General features: G+C 37.8%; 1 long non-coding RNA gene across 7 annotated transcripts in view; it reads right to left on the minus strand.

Moving 5' to 3' along the window:
• Positions 1-800: 800 nt before the first annotated feature.
• The window catches only part of LOC114211139 (uncharacterized), a 35,986-nt gene continuing 25,284 nt past the window's right edge, over positions 801-11,502 (minus strand). For 6 of the 7 annotated variants that reach the window (XR_003609665.2, XR_015768085.1, XR_015768084.1 and 3 more), the window contains 3 exons: positions 5,342-5,464; positions 4,565-4,707; positions 801-4,420 (listed from right to left, as the gene is read on the minus strand). This is a non-coding gene — a long non-coding RNA (uncharacterized LOC114211139). Of the gene's footprint in view, positions 4,421-4,564; positions 4,708-5,341; positions 5,502-11,502 lie in introns of all 7 variants that reach the window. The other variant, XR_015768086.1, reaches the window with a different exon arrangement.

An 11,502-nucleotide genomic window follows, 5' to 3' on the forward strand; every position in this document is an offset into this window, starting at 1 on the left:
ATAACACACAGTGCTCATTATATCACGTGACCTCCTTAATGCCCATTACCCAGTTACCCCATCCCCCACCCACCTCCCCTCCAGCAACCCTCAGTTAGTTTCCTAGAGTTAAGAGTCTCTTGTGGTTTGCCTCCCTCTCTGATTTCATCTTATTTTATTTTTCCCTCCATTCTTCAATGATCCTCTTTTGTTTCTTAAATTTCACCTATGAGTGAAATCATATGACAATTGTCTTTCTCTGATTGACTAATTTCACTCTGCATAATACCCTCTCATTCCATTCACATCGTGCAAATGGTAAGATTTCATTTTTGATGGCTGAGTAATATTCCATTATATATATATATATCTCACATCTTCTTTATCCATTCGTCTTGTCAGTGAACATCTGGTCTCTTTCCATAGTCTGCCTATCGTGGACATTGCTGATATAAACATTGGGGTGTAGGTGCCCTTCGAATCACTACGTTTGTATTCTTTGAGTAAATACCTAGTAGTGCAATTGCTGGGTTGTAGGGTAGCTCTATTTTTAACTTTTTAAGGAAACTCCATACTGTTTTCCAGAGTGACTGTACTAGTTTGCACTCCCACCAACAATGTAAACCCACAAAATTTTTGAGACTCATATTAGTGAAAATGCTGGCAATTTGAATTAAAAGGGATTTTGTCAAAATGGCCTCCCAGCTTCCTATATTCAGGAAACAGGCTACAAAGAGCTAAACATCTGCAAACATGGGCCAGTTGTCTTCTTTTGTTTTAACAGCTCTCTTGAGACATAATTCACATACCATAAAATTGACTCATTTAAAATGTACAATTATTTTTATTTACAAATCTGAAACCATCATTACAATTTTAGAATATTTTTATCACCTCAATTGAATAAAAACATGTGATTTAGCTATTACCTCCCATACCTTCCCCCCTACCATCCTTTCCAGCCCTAAGCAACCATTAACCTATTTTCTGTCTTTTAAGGTTTTATTATTACAGACATTTCGTATAAGTGGATAATACAATATGTGGTCTTCTGTCACTGGCATTTTTTACTTAGCATAATGTGCTGAAGGTTTGTCCATGTTGTAGCCTATGTCAGTACTTCATTCTTTTTTATGGCCAAATAATACTCCATTGTATGGACAGGTCATATTTTGTTTATCCAAATATACAATTGATGGGCTCTGGGTTAATTCTACCTTTTGGCTCTTATGAATATTGTGGAGTAACATTTGTGTTCAAGTTTTTGTGTAGACTTAAGTTTTCATTTCTGTTGGCTATATCGCTAGGAGTGGAATATCTGGATCATATGGTAAATCTACATTTAATCATTTGAAGGAACTGTCAGATTGTTTTCCAACGTAGTGATTTGGCTTTCCCACCAGCAGTCCACACGCGTTCTTGTTTCTCCCCATCTTTGCCAACACTCGTTATTATCTTACATTTTGATTCTAACCTAGTGGGTATGAAGTAGTAGCTCATTGTGGATTTGATTTGCATTTACTTGATGACTAATCAGCAGCAGCATATCTTCATATGCTTATCAGCCATTTGTATGTCTTCCTTGGAAAAATGTCTATTCAGATCCTTTGCCCTTTTGAGTTAGATTATTTGTCATTTTTATTCCTAAATTGTAAGAATTCTTTATATATTCTAGATATAATTTCCTTATCAGATATACAGTTTTCAAGTATATCTAGTCTTTAGGCTGTCTTGCCACTTTCTTGATAGTATTCTTTGAAGCACAAAAAATTTTTTTATTTAAATTCAGTTAACCAACATATAGTACATCATTAGTTTCAGATGTAGAGTTCAGTTATTCATCAACAGCATATAACACCCAGTGCTCATGACATCACGTGCCCTCCTTAATGCCCATCACCTAGTTACCCTACCCCCCACCCACCTCCCCTCCACAGCCCTCAGTTTGTTTCCCAGAGTCAAAAGCCTCTCATGGTTTGTATCCTTCTCTGATCTCTTCCCATTAGTTTTCTCTCCATTTCCCTATGATCCTCTGCACTCTTTCTTATAATCCACCTATATGTGAAACCATATTTGATAATTTTCTTTCTCTAATTGACTTATTCACTTAGCATAATACCATCCAGTTCCATCCATGTTGATGTAAATGGTAGGTATTCATCCTTTCTGATGGCTGAGTAATATTCCATTGTATATATAAACCACATCTTCTTTATCCATCCCTCTGTTGAAGGACATCTTGGCTCCTTCCACAGTTTGGTTATTGTGGACACTGCTGCTGTGAACACTGGGGTGCAGGTGCCCCTTCTTTTCACTACATCTGTATCTTTGAGGCAAATACCCAGTAGTTCAATTGCTGAGTCATAGGGTAGCTCTATTTTCAACTTTTTGAGGAACCTCCATACTGTTGTCCAGAGTGGCTATACCAGCTTGCATTCCCACCAACAGTGTGGGAGGGTTCCCTTTTCTCCACCCTCTCGCCAATATTTGTTGTTCTCTGTCTTATTAATTTTAGCCATTCTAACTGGTGTAAAGTGGTATCTCATTGTGGATTTAATTTGTGTTTCCCTAATGACATTAGGAGCATTAGCATTCCCTAATGATATTAGGAGCATTTTTTCATGTGTCTGTTGACTATTCGTACGTCTTCTTTGGAGAAATGTCTGTTCACGTCTTCTGCCGATTTCTTGACTGGATTATTTGTTTTTTGGGTGTTGAGTTTGATAAGTTCTTTATAGATCTTGGACGCCAGTCCTTTATCTGATATGTCATTTGCAAATATCTTTTCCCATTCTGTAGGTTGCCTTTTAGTTTTGTTGACTGTTTCCTTTGTTGTGCAGAAGCTTTTTATCTTGAAAAGGTCCCAATAGTTCATTTTTGCTTTTGTTTCCTTTGTTTTTATAGACATGTCTTGCAAGAAGTTGCTGTGGCCGAGGTTGAAGAGGTTGCTTCCTATGTTCTCCTCTAGGACTTTTATGGATTCCTGTCTCACATTTAGGTCTTTCATCCATTTTGAGTTTATCTTTGTGTATGGTGTAAGAAAATGGTCCAGTTTCATTCTTCTGCATGTGACTGTCCAATTTTCCCAACACCATTTATTGGATATTGGATATTCTTTCCTGCTTTGTCAAAGATTAGTTGACCATGGAGTTGAGGGTCCGTTTCTGGGCTCTGTATTCTGTTCCATTGCTCTACGTGTCTTTTTTTGTGCCAGTACCAGGCTGTTCTTGATCATCACAGCTTTCTAATATAGTCGGGCATTGTGATGCCCCCAGCTTTGGTTTTCTTTTTTAACATTCCCCTGGCTATCTGGAGTCCTTTCTGGTTCCATACAAATTTTAGAATTGTTTGTTCCAGCTCTGTGAACAACCTTGATGGTATTTTTGATAGGGATTGCATTGAATTTGCAGATTGCTCTGGGTAGGATAGACATTTTAACAATATTTATTCTCCCAATTCATGAGCATGGAATGTTTTTCCATCTCCTTGTGTCTTCCTCAATTTCTTTCCTAAACGTTTTGTAGCTTTTAGAGTACAGATCTTTTACTTCTTTGGTTAGGTTCATTCCTAGGTATCTTATGGTTTTTGGTGCAATTGGAAATGGGATTGAGTCCTTAATTTCTCTTTCTTCATTCACGTTGTTAGTGTACAGAAATGCAACTGATTTCTGTGCATTGATTTTGTATCCTCCTACATTGCTGAATTTCTGTATGAATTCTAGCAATTTGGGGGTGGGGAGTTTTATGTGTTTTCCACATTAAGTATCATGTCATCTGTGAAGAGTGAGAGTTTGACTTCTTCTTTGCCAATTTGAATGCCTTTTATTTCTTTATTTTGATGAAGCTCAATTTATCTGTTTTTCCTCTTGTTGCTTAAGTTTTGGGGACATATCTAAAAACCCATTGCCACTTCTGAAATCATAAAGATTTACCTCTGTTTTCTTCTAAGAATTCCATAGTTTTAGCTCTTACACATAGATTTTTTTATCCATTTTGAGTTAATTTTTTTAAACATTTTACTTTTTTTTTAAAGATTTTATTTATTTATTCATGAGAGACAGAGAGAGAGAGAGAAGCAGGCTCCCAAGGAGCAGGGAGCCCGATGCAGGACTCAATCCCAGGACCCTGGGATCATGACCTGAGCAGAAGGCAGACACTTCCAACCATCTGAGCCACCCAGGCACCCTGAGTTAATTTTTATATAGTGTGAGATAAGGATCCAATTTCATTCTTCTGCATGTGACTATATCCAGTTGTCCCAGAGTCATTTGTTGAAAACACTATTCTTTTCCCATTGAATGGTCTTGGCATCTTTGTCAAAAACTAATTGTCCACAGACACCTAGACACACAACTCTTATTGGAGTCATGAGAAGGAATGGACTGGGAGTCTTATATAAATTGTATGGAGAAGAGTGATGCCTCTTTTCAGTAAGTCCTTTCCTGAAACACAAAAGATGGGGGGGACTGATTAACCATCACTGTTTTCCAGGAATACCGAGCTCAGGTAAAGTCCAACATTGTCAATCCCTCCTTTTGCTCAATATGAAGGAATATAGTAGGTTTCTGAACAACTAAAGTACAAACCTCCTGAGTGAGACAAGGCAGGATCTCTCTAGGACTTTTGTTGGTGTTGTTCCTATAAAATAAGTTGAACCGTCAGCTGAGAGGTTATAGCTAAGGTCAATTGTTTCAGAATCTTGAAGTCCAGACCTTTTAAACAGGGATACCTGAAATGAAAAAGAGAAAATATTAATATAAAAAATTGAATTAAAGCAAATAACTAGGAGTCGACCCTGTGAGTCACAGGTTTAATGGATTCCAAGAGGCTGGTGGAAGAAAATCTTTCGATTAAGCAGTACTGATGTGGAAATACATGAAGGCCACCCAAATGAGAATGAGCAAAGACTATTTATTCAGAGCTTGCTATTGTATGGGAGTCAGCCACCATCACTTACACTTGGCAGAGACTCAACACAGGGAGATTAGTGGGCGAGCCGTATAGTAGACTAAAAGGGAAGAAGGACTTTAGGTATGCCCTGATAGGAAGCTGTTGGCATGAAGAAGTCGGAATGAGACTAACTAGAATTAGGGCATGCTATGTAACAAATTAGGGGAGCATTTTTGGCTTTTTATAGTTGGTCTTAAATTGGAAATGAGAGATAAAAATTTGGGAAGCAGGCAGTTATTAACCAAGATCTGACCATTGGGTCAGTTGCTGCAGAGATGGTGATTTGGCTACCAGGTTAATTGCTACTGAGGCTGTGGATCAGAACTCTATTTTTATAGATAGTCTGGTTATTGCCTATTTGCATATTCAGTCACCTAGTTCAACCATTTCTTACTTTTCAGCCATTAACTTACTTGCAATAAGTTGACCAGTTCAGGGAAAGCTAGTGATCCAGATCTTCACTGCTCAGAGATTGTTAGTTGCCTCCATCGTCAGCCACATGAAAGATCTTCCTGATCTTTCTTCATTGGGATTATCTGATGAAAGAGCAGCTGTGTGAGAACATTCAAGGTTCTGGATGGAATGCAACAGATCAGCATAATGGCCAGATGACAAAAACAAGAACAATTAATAATCCCTTATAAAATGCTTCAAAACAAATCCCAGTTGCCCAACCCAAGCCAAGAAAACAAATACCATCAGCCATGAGGACTGACTTTAGAAAGCCAAATAGCTTTCTCCCTAAAGCAATGTATAGCCTGTTCCACCCTGACTGCTTTGTTAATCCTAGTACAGCAAGAACTATTAGCAATAGCACAAGTACCACTATTACTAGCCAAAAAGAAATTTATAGCAATGCAATTGTCCATCACGCCAATGAGTTGAAACTGATCTGTGTTCCATCTAAGCAAGAGATGGTATCATTAATAAGTTCTGCAAATTAGTGCTAAGTTTCTTTTTTTTTTAAAGATTTTATTTATTTATTTGAGAGAGAGAATGAGATGGAGAGAGAGAGCATGAGATGGGGGAGGGTCAGAGGGAGAAGCAGACTCCCTGCTGACAGCAGGGAGCCTGACGCGGGACTCGATCCTGGGACTCCAGGATCATGACCTGAGCCGAAGGCAGTCGCTTAACCAACTGAGCCACTCAGGCGCCCCTAGTGCTAAGTTTCTTACACCTTTTTCTATTTGTGTGATTCCCACTGATGGGAATATTATCATGAACAATGATTCAGTAATTCCTACAGCCATGTCCTGAATAATCAAAAGTGGCTTCATTTTGAAGGTTTTGTCCGAGTTGGAATTTCTAGCTGCAGTGATTTATAGAATTAGGGTTTCTCTTTATAGACACATATTGGACTACTATTCTTAAAGGCGTTAGTGTGAAACAGAGTCAGGTTTCCTGGTCACAAACAATGTAGCACCAGTAGGGACACATGAGATCTAGGGGAAAAATGACTTATACATGTCACAAGGTCAAAACAAAGGCCTTATATCATTTGGGTTACATATTTGGATCCCTGTTAATTTCATCCCTCTGGCAAGCATTTGGTCCATTGCCCTGAGAAGATTGTGGGAAATAAAGTTTAAAATTATGTACGGTCTGGTTAATACATTGTAATAGTTGGTGCTTTTTCACACATAGACACTGATAAAGTCACAGGCTTATTTGTTTAAGGTCATTTTTCCATGTAGGTGGAAATAGAAACATCATTCTGTATAGTCTCGTTAGACCGTTCCTCATGGTCCCATTTGGTGAGACTGGAATTGCCCAGAGGTTTTATAATGGAATGCAGCGATAGATGGCATATCCAGCTGTCAATAAGACTGAAGGCAGTGGCTACTGTTTGAGATAGTCTGATGATGGCATTAGAATGAATATGTTCTGACCTAACAATTACATAAGGAGAGGAAAAAAGGAGAGAAAAGGCCATTATGTGGGAATGACAACCAAGACTCTATAGGATAAAGATAATGATGATTAGCAGACAGATAAAACAGGAATCAGACAGGTCTCGGGCCAACACTCTAGGCAGAAACTACTCATTGTCTGAAGCCACCTGCTTGTTCCAAAGGTATTCTGCGAGCTGTATCCTTCCCAAGATCATTTGGTCTACAAGATCTCTGAGTGTCCTCAATTTGAAATCCCCAGTTAGAGTAACCTTCCAATGGTGTGGAATTCTTAATTGCTTCTTTAATTGTTAAACATGAAACCAAGCATTGACTCTCTGGCATTTCACTGTTTAATTTGTTGTTAATAGTATCCGATAAAGTTCCTTCCACTGAGATCAATGGCAGTGGTTTTCCTCTGATGTATCTTCCAATAGAAAAAATAGCCTAGTTGAACATCACGAAGATTTGGAAAAATGTTTTGGGGAGGTACTCTTAACCACTGGTGATAGAACTGGGTATCATATAAGAGTCCTCGTAAATCTTTTGCCATTTCACCATGCAGTAGGGTGGAATCTAATATCGGAGGTAAAATTCTCAAATGTGTTTATCTTGCAGTTACCAATTCACATGGGGATAACTGATGTGTCCCTAAAGGAGTGAATTGTATGGCCATAAGAGCTGCTAGTGAGAGTACTTTTGGCCAAGAGAGCTCAAGGATTTCTGAAAGTTTCGTTAATTAAATTTAAGGATTTCCACCAGTCTTTTCAACCTTTTCAGAAGATTTGTGGGTGATAAGAACGGTATGGTTTGTTTTTTTTTAATTAAAAAAAATTTTTTTATTATGTTAATCACCATACATTACATCATTAGTTTTTGATGTAGTGTTCCATGATTCATTGTTTTCGCATAACACCCAGTGCTCCATTCAGTACGTACCCATCACCAGGCTAACCCTAACTTTTAAGCTAGGGTAACATCTTATAGAATTTTCTCACAAGGTTGTCAGTTAAGTGTGCATCCTGATCACTTGATATAAAAGTCGAGATGCTCCAGGTTGAAAACACAAAAATCAAGCAGTTTTTTAGTAACCATAAGGCCTGTAGCTTTTCAGCGAAGAAATGCTGCAGCTCATCCTGAATATAGATATACTAAACCATATTCAAATCCCATATAGGCTGAAGCTAGTTAAAATCCATCTGAAGGTGTTCAAAGTGCCATTGAGGGTCCCGGCTGGGTCTCCCCTTTACCATTTTTCCAGGATTAAGTCGTTGACAGGTGACTCATGACCTGAAAATAACCTCAGCTGTCTTTTTAAAGTTTTCTCACCGGTATTAAGATAATAATCAATTCATTTATTCCATGATGAGTAGTTTCATGAAGAAATTTAATTAATATCCATTTGAACTTATCTGATTTAACCAGGTGGCCATCTTGAGAGTGCCAGAGATTATCTGAGTAAAAGATGCAACCAGATCCTTCCTTTTCAAAATCAGATACTATATATTGATATTTTTAATGGCCTTTTGGAAACCCTCCAGAGATATATCCTTTGACGGTTTAGGTAGGATCATAATCTTGGTTAAGGCAGCATTTTTAGCATAATGAGATGCTAGAGCATTTTCTTTAGCTTCTGTTTTTATCTCTTTTTTACATGGGCCTCAATCTTTATAACAGCCATCCCTCTAGGAACCTAAAATTTCCTTAACTTGTTGTCCATTTTTAGGAGGATACCAGCAGAGCTGAGAACCCCCTTTGTTATGATTAAAGGATCCCAGAGTCTTGTGCTACTCCAAAAGCAGATCTGCTATCTGTATATACGTCTATTCTCTGACCATTAGCTAGGTGAAAAGCTCTAGGAAGTGCAGTAAGTTTTGCCATCTGGGCTGATTTTACTTGAGGTAAAGGACTATATTCTAAAGAACAATCTTCTTAAGTCACTGATAGCTTATCCTGCTTGATAACCTCGTCTCAGTTGAGGAATAGTCCCTCAACAAATAATATTAGGTCAGATTTCTCAATGGGATCTCTAATACATTGCACATCTGCAAAGTACAGAAAGATCCCTAACTGAAGTAAGACAATTATCTTGTCGCCATTCTTTTAGAAGCAGGAGAGTGGCAGGTTTCAGGTTGTTTCAGGGATGAAGAGTAATGTGAGAGGAGAGAGTAACAGAATCTCTTAAGACGTTAACCAGTTGGCTGAAAAGTGCTGCGTGTTCTCAGTCAATAGTAATGTCTGTGTTGCATGAGGAACCATGAGGTTAAGTAGAGAGCCTAGAACTAGTTCAGCAGAAGCATCGACAAGTTTTGCCATGACACTGATTACCTGAAGTCAAGGGGTAAAAGCCTTTACAACTGGGTCAAGGGTGAGTCAATAGTAAGAAACTGGTTTTTGATGATTCCTATGAAATTGAGATGAAACCCAAAGGGCTTGTTCAAATTGTTCCTGCATAATTCGATGAAATGGCTTTTGTAGTTAGGAGTGCCTAAGGAAGGAGGTTATTATAGGGCCTTCTTTAGGTTACAGAAGACCTGTTGAATTGGCTCCCAGATCAGAGTCTCTTACTGAAGACTCAGACAATTTATAAAGAAGTGTTGCAATCACAGAAAAGTTTGGTACCCGTTGCCTTCAATTTCCAGTTAAGCCTAGAAATCCTCCCAGTTGTCACCTTGAAAGAGGTCCAGAATAAGTTTGGATAGTCTTTAATCTATCAGGAGAGTGTTTCCCTTCCTTAGCTGGGTCATTTCCAAATAAAGGACTGTGTTGTGGAACATTTGTAATTTATCTTTTGAAGCATCATGTTCCTTTCCTGTTAAGGCTGACAATAAGCAAATGATCCTTTTTACAAGCTTCCTTGTTCCCTGAACAAAGTAAGAGATTTATATTAATTATATTATATATTATATTGTGTCAGAACTGAATCACAAAGGAAATTTGGATCTTATAAATCCTGATTAAGGACCTGAGAAAAATAGTGGAGGGCTTCAGTGCACCCCTGAGGCATGACTGCCCAGGGATGTCGTTGCCCTCCTTGGTGGAAGGCAAAAAGGTGTTGACTCTCTTGATCTAGAGACATGCTGAAAAAGGCAAAGCAAAGATCCACCACAGTGAAGAAAGTGACTGTAGGCATAATAGATGACAGTATGCTATCTGAATTACATACTACACAGAAACAAAAGATAAAAATTTTGTTGATGGTCTTGAAGTCTTGAACAATTTATATCTTCATCCATTTGGTTTCTTTTTTGGCAGGATAAGAGTGTTACAAGGGCTACTACAGACCATAAGAAGATTTTTGAATATATGGTTTTTAAATATAGGTTTGAGCTCTTCCTTTTTGTTTGGCCTTAAAGAATATTGGGAAAGTTTGGGTGACGGTTTGGTAAGATCTATTTGAATTTTAATATGTTCTCTTCCAATTCCATTCCAATTCCGATGCTGGAATTTTTATCCCATAAAGTGTCAGGTATGGTGTCAATATCTTTATCAGAGGAATGCATTAAATATTATTTAGAAGGTAAAGGTATATCCAGAGCAAAAACAACTTGATTATGAATAGAGGAGTCCTCTCAAATCCCAAGAAATAGTTCCTCTCATGTGCATTTGCAAAGCCCATTTGCAAAATATATATCTACTTATTAACTACTTATTAACTCTGCAAGGGTGGCATCACAGAACAAAACAAGGAATGTTTTTCAGTCAAGGATACAAGGGTTACAGTTAAGGGCTGTGGATTATTTAAAATACCTTCTCCTGTGTGCTACGTTTTCTCTGAGGAAGAGTTTGAATAATGGTGGTAGTATTTAACATAGAAAGAGTAGTACCCATTATCTACCAGGAATTAGTGAGGTTGGCCATTTATATTTGTAATTCACTTTGTTTGCTTAAAAGTAATCCAGAATATTGAATGCATTTTCCTTCCTTATTGATCTAAATTGAAGGGGGGTTTTTTTGTTTGTTTGTTTTGGTTTTTTCTTTTGTTAAGATGAGACGATTTTTTCCAGTGCCCCTTCTTTTTACAAAATCTACAAGTGTCCCTATCAATAGGTGCCTGGTTGGGAAGTGATCTACTTAGCTATTTGATCTTTAGGGCCACAAGTTTAAGTATTGCCTCATTTTTATCCTAAAGCCATTTCAAAATGTTATGTCAGGTGTTTTAGTTCAGATAACAGGGATATTTCCTATTCTAATTTCTTTCTTTGAATTAGGTGCCCAGTTTCAGGTTCAGCTCCATTGACAAAATGAGACGAAAGGGCTGCTGTTCAATCAGCATCTTCTTTCACACCCACATGGTTTTGGAAGATATGTGTTTTAGTCTATCCTAAAAAATATCCCATAGTTTCGTCTTAACTTTTATTGCATGATTAAATGATGGCCCAATCAATGTTTATTAAGAATGTTTCATGTATGGTGTTCAGGAGATTTTGCCCTGCTTTTGGAGCTCCTTTTTGACTCTCAAGCTTATTGTGGAAAGAGGGATCCTGTAGGTCACATTCTGGGTAGGTCCAATCAGTTTTGCCATATAGGATTCAGCATCTGAGCTTCCAACCGACATGTGTACAAGTTAATATAGGTCAAGTAACTCTGGGTTATATGCACCAAAAAGAATTCTAAGTTCTTTTATGAGTATTTACTGGTCTTGTCTAGGTTTAGAGAAATCGTTATAGCTCTTAATTCAGCTT

Source organism: Eumetopias jubatus, unplaced genomic scaffold, assembly GCF_037043125.1.
Source record: "Eumetopias jubatus isolate StellerSeaLion01/CBP00866 unplaced genomic scaffold, mEumJub1_p1.0 scaffold_4, whole genome shotgun sequence".
Lineage (NCBI taxonomy): Eukaryota > Metazoa > Chordata > Mammalia > Carnivora > Otariidae > Eumetopias > Eumetopias jubatus.